Source organism: Dermochelys coriacea, chromosome 6, assembly GCF_009764565.3.
Source record: "Dermochelys coriacea isolate rDerCor1 chromosome 6, rDerCor1.pri.v4, whole genome shotgun sequence".
NCBI classification, from domain to species: domain Eukaryota; kingdom Metazoa; phylum Chordata; order Testudines; family Dermochelyidae; genus Dermochelys; species Dermochelys coriacea.
This window is the reverse complement of record NC_050073.1, coordinates 35,685,821-35,699,770: the sequence shown is the minus strand read 5'-3', so window position 1 is coordinate 35,699,770 and position 13,950 is coordinate 35,685,821. Positions and strand designations below refer to the sequence as shown.

Below are 13,950 nucleotides of genomic sequence, written 5' to 3'. Positions count from 1 at the left end.
GAGGGGGGGCCTGGAAGAGGTGGGGTTGTGTGGGGCTTTGGGGGAAAGAGGTGATGGGGGGCAGAGCCTGGGCCTGAGCAGGGGCCATGAAAAAATTTAAGTCAAAATGGGGGGTCCCCGGGTTCCTAACGTTTGAGAACTGCTGGCCTAGCACAACAGGGTCCCATTTCCTAACTGGGACATCTAGGTCCTTCTACAGTACAAATAATAGTAGTAATAGCATATTTACTAATATTTGGCTTTATTGATTTTTTTTTTGATGTACTAATATTTGTTATGTTTGTAAAAATGCTGGATTGGCTCTAGAGAACTGATGTTCTCATTTTACCCACAAACAGGTGCACCCATTTCTTATTCTGTACCTGTCTGGTGGGTAAAATGAGATAATCAGTTCTCTAGAGCCAATCCAGCATTCTGAACTGATAAGCTTCCCTACACTGACCACCAGTAAGCTTCATCCCTGACCTGGGGGACCATTTGTAAAGTAACAGGTTAGTTTGTTCTTTATGCACATTCAGTCTTTTTCCTGTCTGCTCAGACTGCCAACATGCTACCTAGTGCCAATTCTGGTATCACAGTGAGCACCTGAGATGACCTAACTCATTTCACATGGGCCAGACACCCACCAGCCATTAACAACTTTGTCGTTACCAACCTAGGGTCTGTTCAAATAAGTGATATAGAGATGAAAGGCTCTATAGTGGCAACAGAACATAAATGTCTAATACAGTATCAAAAATATCTATATACAAGAGGGCTGGATTATGATGGCTCTAATAACTCTCGATTTTTGAATGTTTACCTTCTCAACTAATTTGTTGCATTAAGAACTTCTATAGATTCCAAATGTGTTAGATTTTTCAGGGACTAAGTGATTTAAAGGCAGGTTCCTTAATTTCTGTATAATACCAGGACACTAACTACAGCCTTAGAAGCCAAAGGCAGGCAGTGCTCCCTTACTAGGACTCATGTAATACACGCATGGAAGACTGAAATGACATTAAAATTCTGCAGCAGTTCTACATGCAAATCAAACCGTAAATCTCTACAAAATATTAGTTGGAGTTTTGTCCTCCCCATTACCCGAAATTTCACAATAAGACATACTGAAGGATAATTAAGAGCTAATATTTAAGAAATGAGAGTGGGGGGGAAAAAGATAAAGGAAAGAGTAAAGATTGACAAAGAAAAACCCCTTTTACATGGATCAAAAATATATTTTCCTTAAAATTACAATAAAATTATATTTACAAGTCTCATCGTGTTAGTGTAAATTTTCCCTTCTTTATTTCCATTACTTGTTTTGAAGTGAAGTCCTGCTCTGAAACTGATTCTAAAATGGCTTTGTTGGGTTTTAAAGTTCTTGTCCCTTTCTGATTCCAGATCAAATTAGTTCATCTTACATGTAAAAAGGAGTTTCTTCTGTTAGTGCTAGAAGTTCAATTTAGGATTATTTCTACAATTACACGTACTTAGTTCTAACGCATCCATCACTGTAGTATCACATCGGCACCTGAAAGCCAAGCTGTGTTTTTTTAGCTATTACCAGAACAAAACACAATCAGTCCCCTTGCTCTTTAGCTGTATTGGCTCTGAACTGGTAAAAGAACAATTGGGTTTTTGTCATGCAAGACAGCAGCAGCTGTAATTGTGCATCTACATTGAAAGCTGGGCTGTTGAGTAAGAAAATGCCGTTATATAGTCACTCTTCTCATAATTATCCTTTAAGTTTTATAGTTTATTTTCCTGAAGGAAAATGTAAGATGGAGGTGTTGGAAATGAATGAAAGACCTTGCTTTGCCATATTTAGAACATTTTTCTCAATCTAATGTGAATAGTCACTTTGTACATGTTCACAATAAAGACTATTTAAAAGAGAAATTAAATATGAACACATTTTCTCTGAACATTCTCCAAAGAATTGAGAATGTTGTTTCAAATAAACTATAAAGGAGTGTATTTTTGTATAGTCAATTTACCCAATTACTATACACATAAATATAGCAATAAAGAAATTGAAGAGTATTTAGCAAAATTAGCAACTTTTTACTTCCAAACGATGTGCCTCATATTCTCTTCTGTTGTGTGTTACGAAAAAGGAGAAAATGGCACTTAGTACCCCCACCCCAGCCTTCCTGGTGACAAAAGGAAATCTACTTGTCTTCAGGAACTCACAAAGAATTCAGGGGAAATTTGTTCATTAGTTACTGCTTCTTGGAATAGCAGAAAGCATTCCTCTAAGAGGAAGGAGAGACTGACATAAATTGCAGCATTTCTCTTTAGGGAGCCAACCTGCCAACGGAAGGTAGGAAAAGAATAGCAGTATAGAGGGGCAGGGCCTTTCGAAGAATAGCCTGGTATATGCAAGGATGTCTTCTGCTTTTCTCATGGATTCTTGGAAACCTGCAGCCCTCTACACCTCAGCACTCCCCTCCCAGAGGGGAGAATCAAACTGGATGGTAGCATGTAGTAGCCCTTTCTGTCTGAGATCTTTGTTTCTACAATTAAGATTAATGAACTTTATACATCTTTTTCCTTAAAGCCAAAGCAGCAGACTAATGAGAGAGAGTCTTTCATACTGACAGGTTTCAGAGTAGCAGCCGTGTTAGTCTGTATTCGCAAAAAGAAAAAGGAGTACTTGTGGCACCTTAGAGACAAATTTATTAGAGCATAATGCATCCGATGAAGTGAGCTGTAGCTCACGAAAGCTTATGCTCTAATAAATTTGTTTGTCTCTAAGGTGCCACAAGTACTCCTTTTCTTCTTTCATACTGGTGTCTCCACCATCCAACACTAATCATCAGAACCCTTAGCTGGAAATTGAATATATTATGCTTCACTGGAAGCTAAGTTAAATCCTTCTAAGAAAGGCCTATGTACATTTGAATGGCAACAAGATTTAAATAAACAAAAACAAATTTGCTGACAAGTTTCTCTTTCTGCTCACAAAATCTACTGATTTGATCTAATATGCTGTTTTAACTAAATCTCCAGTGCAAGATGGGAAGAATTAATTCAAGGTCACATATTAAAATGCAAAACTCCTGAGCTATATAAATCAAGTCTGCATTCAAATATGACAGAGAAACACCAACACACAGAATCTGGGTATACCCTAATCATCAAACTTTAGGTGAAACCTGGGCTGCTAACCTTCCTAATTACATCCCCTAAAGGAGGGCGGGGGGAGAGAGAAGGGCATAACAACCTTCACTGAAACAGAAATTTCCTTCCCCTAGCAGCTAAGAATATGCTTTTGAATACTAAGGGTTTTTCTGCACATTGGGTTATTCCCGAATAGCTCTCCAGAAGCAGAAGTGCATTGTTCCATTTATCTTCATTCACTTTGAATGTGGATGATTTGAACAGAAATCAATACATTCCAAAACAAGAACATCCACAACTGCTATTCAGGATTATTATTCAGGAGTTATTCAGGAACAGTTACTGCTCTTCAAATTCACAGCCTACCTTAATCCAAATTAATTTTAAAGTGCAGGAAAGCCTTAAGGACTGATTCGTTGAGCTTTCTTGGAAGAATTTAACCACCCACACTATGGTGTAGACCTTGGTCACCACTTTAGCAGTCCACATTCTACTATGGACTTCAGACAACACAGTTGTAGTTTGAGGGCATTCAGCAGCTTGCAGTTTTAAGCCCCAATTACTATGGAAACTGAATGAAAATTAAGGGTGCTCAGCACTTCACAGAAAGAGGCCCACTCTTTAGAGTGATAGTCTTAGAAGCTATCATACAGTTCAGTGACCTCAGTCTACAAGATACAAGCTAAATCTTTATGGAGAAAAGCTAATTTAAAAAACAAAAAAAAAATTTCTATTCTGGACTTTAGAAAAAATAACCAACAGGAAATGTCACTGGGTTGCTATTACTAACTAACTCACCCTTAAAAATTTCTCTTTGAAAACTCTCCCCTCCTACCCTCTATTTATGTTAGCTTTATTTTCTTCTTTCAACTTGGATAATGAAAAGACAAATCAGTTTCTCAGGTTCATTCTTTTCCCTTTCTAATCTATATTAGATTCCTCACTCACTCCTTTTTTGAAGAATTCTATACATCTACTTCCTCCTCCAATCATCAATATCAGTTGTTGCTTGTTCTTTTTATTTCACCAGCATGGCCAGCTCCTTTCTTCCTCCTCCCATCCCTGAGTGCATATTTTGAAGAGAAAAGTATTTCTGATCTCAGGTAAGTATCACATACCAATTTAAAGGCAGACCACACTTGTAGGCCAGTGCACATCTCTACTTCCCTCATCAGTACCTAAATACAAAATAGTCCCAGTATAGCCAATGATATTTCTTGCAAAGTTAGATACTGCTTGATATAAGTAAGAATGGCAGATACAGACTCACATACAAGAGTTTGTTCGAAAAATATGACAGTTAAACGCCTTTCAGTTCTCACCCTTTTCAAGTTATTTTCACAAACAGAACACTAGTTGATCTCTTACCCCAAAATAAAATAGTCAAATATAAAATGGAGTTGGGGTCTGTCCTCCTCTTTCACTTCTCTTAATAGTTCCTCATAGTTTATTGCAATTACATTTCTTTTACTTCATGGGTAAAATTGGTATTTAGAAATCCAGAAGTTGTTAGCCCTTTCTCAAAAAAACCCCAAACCCATTAGTTCAGTCTTATGTGACTTAAGTCACATCCTTCTTTGCATTGACCATGATTAGAGGCAATAGACCCCATCAGAATTTTTTTCTTATCAACTTCCTTGTTCCATCTACTCTACGTTTCTTTATTCTCACCCATGTTTGTCAGCAAAACCAAATTTTTTTTATAACTAATATCTGTAGGTGATTATCTGTCCATCATGCTTCTTGCATTAGTTCAGCTACTTCTCTTTCCTTTGAAGATGATCTTCTGTTACCTTTTGTCCATTTCTTTACATTTAGTCTGTTCATATAGTCTTTTTAGGAAAATGTGTCTTCCCCGCTCTTTTTTTTTTTTTTTTTGCTACTTTCCTCATGACATGAGCTGTACCTACTACTTCACTTTTCACATTTTAAAAGAAGTCTTCAAAAGCCTGTCCAGTCTTGAGTCCAGGAGGCTGATTCCCCATGCACACAAGTGAAGAATTTCTATTTGTAACAGCTCCTTCTCTCAATACAAGGAATTTCTATTTCATTAAGCCAGACTTCTTTCCAAGCAACAGCCTTTAATCCAACAATCTATGTCTCTCTCATTTTCTAGGCCTTGCCCACTCTTCAGCATGGTTAACCTAATCTCTGTTTTGCTTTCCAAGTCATTGAACTTTTGTATGACACTTCTGCCCTGCTTACTGCTTGTGTCAATATTTTTGTGGATGACACTTTGCAACCATTCTTCCAAACTCTTGAAGCAATGTACTGTTCTGTTCTCCTTATCCCTATGTTATCAAATCCCTCTTTTTTCCAATACAAATACCCTGATCATGGTGATCTTGACTGATTGATCCACAACGTTCTTCAAGACTTTCTCAGATCAGTGCAGTTACCACACATTTCAACTTGGACCACTAGTTTGCTCTATTTGTCCATTGTCAAATATAATGCAAGATAATACACTCTCCCTGGATGTATTCAGATGGAACAACCCATTTTATGAACACAATCTTTTTTTCTACCTTCCACTTCTCTCTACTCAGATTCAGTCCTCTCGTGTTTGAAATCTTCCTTAATTTCAGCTGTAAGCATCTCTTGCATAAAATGGTAGAAAAGTCTTCAACATCCCAGATGACTCATGTTACACATCCAGCCTCAACTTCTCTTTAAGCTTTCTGAACAGCTTATATTGCTTACCCATATGACACCTCCCGGTCAACAGCAAAGAATATGAACATTACACACTCACTATAACAGACTGGCTTGCTTCCCTTTGCAACAGTTATTCCCCATCCCCACCCATTTCTCTGCTCACTTTTCAGGTCTTAGTTCTATTTACTGTAGTTCCCATTTCATACTCCCTATTTCTCAGTCTTTATAAACTATTACAATGACAGTGAAAAAGTATTAAACACACATGGGAGTTGTTACAGGTCTATGAACGTATTCATAGATATTAAGCATAATTCAGTTAAACAGACCTACTGGTATTCTTTGCAGCTGTAAGGAGGCATCTCTCTCTCACACACACATTCACAATGCCTTTACAATCACAATTAACACTGTAGCGGCTCACTTGTCAATAGGATGTGATACAAGTTACACTACCATTGGGAAAAAAAATCAATATAGCACATATGGAATGCAAAAATCATTCCCTCAACATGCCCAGGTACAATGGGATGAATTAAAGATTGAAGATCTTTTACATGTTGGTCAGATCACTAAGTGTTATTTTAAGTTAATTTTAAGGTTGTGGCACAAAAGCAAGGAAATTAAAATATAAGATGGTACACTGTACTGATTTCATTGGGCCTAACTAATGCAGGGGCCAGATTAGTGCAACAGGTAACATACTATAAAGCGTACACACCTTATGCAGCAATATCTGGAAGAAAGGTGAAGAATCAAGTGCCAATTACTCTAATTCAGTGTCATTACATAGATTAGTTTCACACCACAGTATTTTATATTGGTTTTGCATATATATTCCTTGATTTGACTGAACACTGAAAAATCCTTTAGTTTGCTTTTGAATTAAAGAATACAAAGGGGTATAATGGTTTGTTTATAATACCAATTCTTCGCAGATCTAGTTAAGATTAAACTGATCGCTTTTTTTTAAATTAAATGTTACTGGAGTGCATCTTTTCAGATCCAATTACTTGTACCCATACAGTATATCAAGAATACAAATTAGAGAAGTACTGCCTATACAAACCTAATACAAGGTGGGTGTACAACTGGTTGAAATAGGATACTTAGAGTAGTTATCAATGGTTACAATCAAGCTGGAAAGGCATATGGAGTGGGGTCCCGCAGGGATCTGTCCTTGGTCTGGTCCTAGTCAATATCTTCTTAAGTTATTTGGACGACACAATACACATACAAAGTTTGTGAATGATAGCAAGCTAGAAGGGATTGTAACTGCTTTGGAGGACAAAATTAGTATTTAATATGTTCTTGACAAACTGAAGAAACAGCAAGAAATAAGCAGAATAAAATTCAATGAGGAGAAATGCTAAGTATTACACTTAGGAAGGAATAAATCACTTGCACAGATACAATATGGGAAATGACTGCCTAGAAAGGAGTACTGCAGAAAAGGATTTGGGAGTTATACAGGATCAAAAAATGAGTAAGAGTCAATAATGTAATACCATAGCCCCCAAAAAAAACAAAAAATTAAGGGTGGGGGGGAAAGAACCTCATTCTGGGTTGTATTAAGCAGGAATGTTGTAAGGAAGAAAAGAAAAGTAATTCTTCCATTCTACTCAGCACTGATAAGGCCTCAGTAAGAGTACTGTATCCAGTTCTGGGCATCATACTTCGAGAAAGATGTGGACAAACTGGAGAAGTCCAGAAATTTATTAAAGGTCTAGGAAATATGACCTATGAGGAAAATTGTGTTTAGTCTGGAGAAAAGACGACTGAGGGGGCAAACGATAACAGTTGTCATGTATTTAAATAGTTGTTAAAGAGGAGGGTGATAAACCATTCTCCTTAAACATTAAAGACTGGACAAGAAGTAATGGGCTTAAACTGCAGTAAGGGAGATGTTATGTTAGACATTAGGAAAAACTTCCTGTTAGGGTAGTTAAGCACTGGAACAAAATTACCAAGGGAGATACAGAATTATTGGAGATTTTTAAGAATAGGTAACAGCCACCAGTCAGGGATGGTCTAGATAGTATTCAGTCTTGCCTCAGAGCAGGGGACAGGACAAGATGACCTACCAAAGTTCTTTCCAGTACATTTCCATTATATTACATGTAAGTAAATCATACTCGTTTAGTTTTCTTAGTCTTATGATTTTTCCACTCCACTTTCCTTCTGTGGCTACATACAGTCCCATATAGTATCCCTTTCAAATAATATTATCAATAGAAAAGCCCAAATAAGCAGACTATGTGCCTTGAGAAATAAGGATTGCAGGGTATTTTACAAATCTAATCAAGTACTAGACAAATATTTGCTGAATGGAGGTTACCAAATGTTTGAAGACTCAGTTGAATGATTAAACAGAACAAAGAATCACCAGGAAGATTATATGAAAAGGCATGGTTAGAGACCAACTGGCATCTGACCAAATTAAGATCTTACTTCTTTTAAAGTGACATTTGAATCTAAACACATTTAAGAGCAGGAAATAACCCAGAAAGCACTAAATTACTTCCATTAACAATGGGCTTAACATCTCCCAGCTGACCATAGCTAATCAGGAAGGAGAATGGTACCCACACACGAATGGTAGGACAGAACTATGAAGTACTGTCATCTCAAAGAGACAGTGTGTCAAATTTATCCGAAGACTATGCATTCACCCCCTCACCTGCTGACACATACTGCAACAGGGCTGTCTTCTCACTAAGAAAAGAAGGCCACCACAGTGAGCAATGGCTTAACTGATAAAGGGCCACAAGCAGACCAGACTGAGGAAACCACCACAACCCAAGATGTAGTTGTGCCAGACAATTCTTCACCCTCACTATAGAGGAAACAAAGAAGCCTCCTTGACTTCACACAGTATGCAAGTGCTTGATTGGACCAACAGTCTTTTACTAATATGCCATGGGTTGTTCCTTAAAGATTAATTTACTGCATATAAGCCAATGTGAAACAAGAATGGTGCAAAAAGAAAGGAATGCTTAGGAGACATTTGGAGGAAGGCACTGTACAGCAAATAACTACCACCCCTCTAATTTACTGCAGGAATACTCCAAAAACAAGACAAATAACAGCTTCTAACACTGGGATGGAACGCAACTAAAAAGATCAATCTCCTAAAATTGATCATCAAAATTGGTCTGCTACACTAATACTTGAAGCAAAAAGCGAGAAGTCAGATCAAAGGAAAAGAGGAATCACAATCTGGAATTCCAAGACTAACTCAAGACTAGCTCTTATTAGAGAATGGGGTTTACATACAGATAGTACCTTAACTCATTACACACTGTATAATGTTGCACTCAAGTTCATGGATGACAAGAGAAGTACTGCACTACATGGAAAATACAGTAACTAAAGCAGAACTCAAGAATACTGAGCTGCATTATAGGAAGGATGGCCATGTGGTTAAAGCAGTGGATGCAGATCTGGCTTCGGTTCCCAGCTCGGCCATGGGCTTCCGGTGGAACCCTGAGCATGTCACTTAATCTCTTTGTCTCAGTTAGCCATTTATGAAGTAGGGACAGTAATCACCTCACAGAGTGCTGTGAGAATAAGTTGATGATTGTGACGTGTTCAGATACTACAGTGATGGGGCAACGTAAATACAGAGAAAGCCTCAGCTGATCTGAAGAGATTTTTTTCTGCACCTATATCCTCTGGAATCCTAAAGCCAACTCCATCAAGCGCCAATCAGAAAACCAGGAACTTCTCCAGTGATTTCCACCACACCAACCAGAAAGTTTCCCCAATATTAGTGATTGGACAGTCATGTTTAATCTCAAGAAGCTGAAAATTACATAAGAAAACCTAATTTTCTACACCTGCAGTCTTTCAGAAACATAGAAAAACAGGTAAAGAGTTAATTATGGAATACAAAACTAGCATCCAACAGAGAATTAATGGTTTCAGATGAATTTTCATCATTTCTGAATTTTGCTGCTAAGTGTCTTCTCAATAATCAGTCGCCTCACATACTGCAGGTTGGATACTCAGGGTCTGATCCAAAGCCATGAAAGACAACACAAGTCTTTCCATTGACTTCACTGGACTTTGGATAAGCTTCTCATAAGGCTGAATTCATGACTTTTGGAAGTTCTGTCCTGGAATTTACTGGAATAGTATTTACACTACAATTGTAAATAGTTCAGCTACTCAGGGTGGATTTAAAATATGAAAAAAAACCTTCACAATTCAATTACAGGATATTCAAGTCCAGAACTGCTTCCTGCACTGAAAGCAGGAAGAAAAAAAAAAAGAAGTCAAGCTATTTACAACTGTTTATACACAATCACCTGATGTGTAGGGAGGTTAAACTGAACCTTAAAGGGCAGCCCATGTTGCGAATTAGAACAAGTCATATTAGTATCAATTAAGCAGAAGAAAAAGTAGAAAGACATGGTCAGAAGCAATAAGGCTATTATGGTAAATGTAATTTTTTTTTTTTTTAAATAAGCTTGTTCTCTTCTTTTCAAGTTAGAAAACATGTTTGCATGGTTTGGCAAAACAGAGATAGTAGCACAGTATCATACCACGAATGGTTATTTTACATGTCACAATGTATAGCTGGACAATAGAATCCATAAGTTACTTTCAAACTAATAACTTGAGCACAACAATACTTATTTAGGAAGAGGGAGTAACAGTTTATTAGGCTCAAATTGACAGAGACATTAAAAGGGAAAATGAAGGGGCATTGTAAAGTAGTTTAGTCCAAATTTAGGTTGAGGGACTATTTTTATTTTTGTAAACACAAAACCTAAAAAAAAAGATGTTTCACAAAATTAAAAAATAATTCAATCACTAATGCATGTACTTATTTGTATAAGTATCAGAAAATTGAAGTAAGGAAATGCAGCTTTTATCTTAACATCCACACACAGTCGATTTAATATATGGAAAAATTACATAGTCAGTATTTTAAAAAGTTGTCAGCACCATTTATATTTTGGCAAACCTTCCTGTACTTTAAAAAAAATGGGCATTTAAATATTTTTCTGTAAGGTTTCACTCCTGGAAATGTGTAAAAGTTTACTCAGGTAAAGAGTACCATTGGCTTTAATAAGGTTACTTATGTCAGTAAAATAACACTCATGCATAAAAGGTTGGAGAGCCAGATCACAAGACAATTGCTTCCTATTTCCCAAGATTTTATTTACATTAGATTAATTTTTAAAACAAATTATCCAAAAGAGCTATTGTAAAAAAGGAATTTTTTTAAATAAAAAAGTAGAAATGTTGAATTTAAATACATAATTTTAATAGATGGTTTTTGCAAAACCATCCCTTCTCAGTGCCCAAGAGCCTAAATTTTGGGCCTAAACTAGCTAAACCACTTAAAGATTCAATTAATGACGACATCTTGATCCCAAAGTATCTACAATAAGGATATTGTTTACAATAAAAAGTCTTCAAAATATTCAATTCAATTACACTTGTATTAAAACAAGTATTTAAGCAGACTTTAATGTTTGGGAATACATAATCAATATTAGGATTAATGCACTTAAAGTGAATACAAGCTGGTAGTACAACAAAAGCTGATCTGGATCCAGGAAGCAGTATCCTGCATTTGTTTTTTAATGAAACAGTCCCATAGTAAGACTTCTAGCTCTCAAAGAGGTTACTTGTCCCAAGGCACAGGCCAAAGGCACCATTCTTATTCTATATTATATATGAATGAGAAGGGGTGGATAGAAGTTACAGGAGAAACTGGCATCCCACTATAATAATTTACAAACCTTGATGAGTTATACACCCTTGTTTCAAAATCAACATTAACCTAATGTTTTAATGGAGAAACACCTGGGAAACTAAGTCTACTGGCATAAAGCCTATATTCAGTGGATTACATATCCATGATGCATTCCATTTATCCAATATATATATTGAAACTGACCAGTTTAAGAGGACGAAGGAGAAAGAAACTGCCTAAGTTTTTAACAAGTTTGGGTTGGAATTATTTTCCAAGATGCATGACTAGGTTTATTTTGCATTTACACTTTGGCCTATTCATTGGAAGTGGTGGGATAAGTTAAGTGCAACTCTAGTGCATCCAGTTTTCTATTCACTGTTTTTACTACACGTCACAACTGTAATTAGTCATACCTACATGACATGAAGTCACTTCTCAAAATAGGACTGGACATACTGGTAAGCATTCTTCATGAAAGTTATGATCTTTTACAATTTTTTGTAGAGAAAACATACTAAAGAATATTTCCCCTAAAATTGCTTCTTAAAAAGCTTTTCCTCCCATCAAACATCTATTTTATAAAGAGGCAAGGGAAAAAGAATGAAAAGAATAAGCTGAAGTACTTGGGTTAATTATCTTTTGTACTACATATTTTATTGCTGTTTCTGGAGTATAAAACTATTAAATTAAAAACCCAAGCTTCATGAGGATCATGTAACTTATTTTATGAAGTTTTGAAGTTGTTTTCACATCCAAATCTATTTTCTTAGTTGCTGAGTTAGGTCTGTGTTTGTTTAGCTATTATATGTAACAAACAAGAGAAAAATACACACACACACACACACACACACACACACACACACAATAGGCTGTGTTTTATATGTCATGCCTTAGAGCTTTATTAATGAAAGCTACTTGAATGACATTTTCACTGAGGCCGTTTTCCAGTTTGATGTTCCAGTCTACTATCCCTTAAAAGATTTCAAAGTTACACTCTATTCTAAACAATACAGGTCTACAGAATACAGAACTGAAGACCAAAAACACAGCATGTCTACACTCAATCAAGGTGGCAAAAGTTTTATTATAGCAACAATGAAGAAAATCCATATTTGTTATATTTAAAAAAAAATCAAGGTAACTGAACAGTAATGAGAATGATGAGAAAACACAGACTCCAAATAAATTCTACTGAACCAGTGTCTACAGAAACAACAGATCCTACCCCTACAAAGCTCTACAGTTCAGACTATGTGGGTATAAACTGTAGAGTTAATGCAAACTAGGTATCTTTTCGTACACACTCGCAGGCTCCATACAGGGCAGTTACAGCACAGCATGCTTGTGTGCACTGCAATTCACATCACTGTCATGAATTGCGAGGCCACGTACACAATACTAAAGAATTAGACTCCGAGTTTTAGTCTTCTGAAGGTAAGACCCCGAACACCCTCTGAAGTTTTATCTATGTGAGAAAGTTGTACCTGTTTTAAGTTAAGGTGTGAATTTAAACTGGCACAAATGCCTGAGTGGACACTTTACTTCAGTTTAAATGTCATATCTGTTTAGCTCAAGTCTAAAACAGATATTTCAGTTTAACTGACAAGTGCCCACTCAGGGGTTTGTACCAGTTTAAAATGGTTTTAATTCACCTTAAACAGGTACAACTTTCTCGCATAGACAAGCCCTAACACTGAGCTATTAAAAATATATTCCTGGAATGGGCATAGGCTAAGAGAAATGTTTTGGCAGGATATTTAACTGTGTAGGTATAATTCTGTCACCTTTGGTAGGCGAGTGTATCTTTTATTTTGTACTGTTGTGCTTGATGTATACTTTTATTCTTACACAATGATAAAGGAGCATATGTTCATTGATAAGGGGACTACCTAAAATACTCAGAAATGGGGACAACAGATAAAAAGCCATTCTTGTAGGCCCTGAATTGCCCCATGATATTCTTTCTGGAAGAGCCTAAGTATGCAACAAACTTGGACATCCCTCCCTCTCTGAACTGAAGCCATGGGAATAAAACCTTCCAAGTATACAAACTTCAGGTCACAATTATCAAGTGTCTTAAAAGAAGAGCTTAATAAAAGACTATGCTACTCTTGCATAACAGTGAGAACTTTTTAAGCATCTGAGGTGTTTCTAGAAAATCTCTCACTATACCTAAAAAATTTTTCAAATGCAACGAACACCTCATGAACTTAACAGAAGAAATTTTTACCTTTAGCAGCTCATGAGAAACAAAGTTTAGTCACAATAGCTCTATCGACCAAGTGAAGAATGTAATTAAACAGCTTATTCAGAACCAGTAATGAGATTCACACTGGACAAGGTCTTTCCCAGCAACAAGAACACCGACACCTGTTGTGGCACACCAAGACCGTGTCAATCTCTTTTCAGAAAGAAAACTGACAGGGGAGAGATTCCAGGTTGAGCTGTAGACAGGTGTCCTGTATATGAGCAATCGT

At 36.6% G+C, this 13,950-nt stretch overlaps 1 protein-coding gene across 1 annotated transcript in view; it reads right to left on the bottom strand.

Moving 5' to 3' along the window:
- Positions 1-13,950, bottom strand: part of CSTF3 (cleavage stimulation factor subunit 3) — a 71,820-nt gene that overhangs the window by 25,372 nt on the left and 32,498 nt on the right. The gene's annotated exons all lie outside the window — the stretch shown is intronic.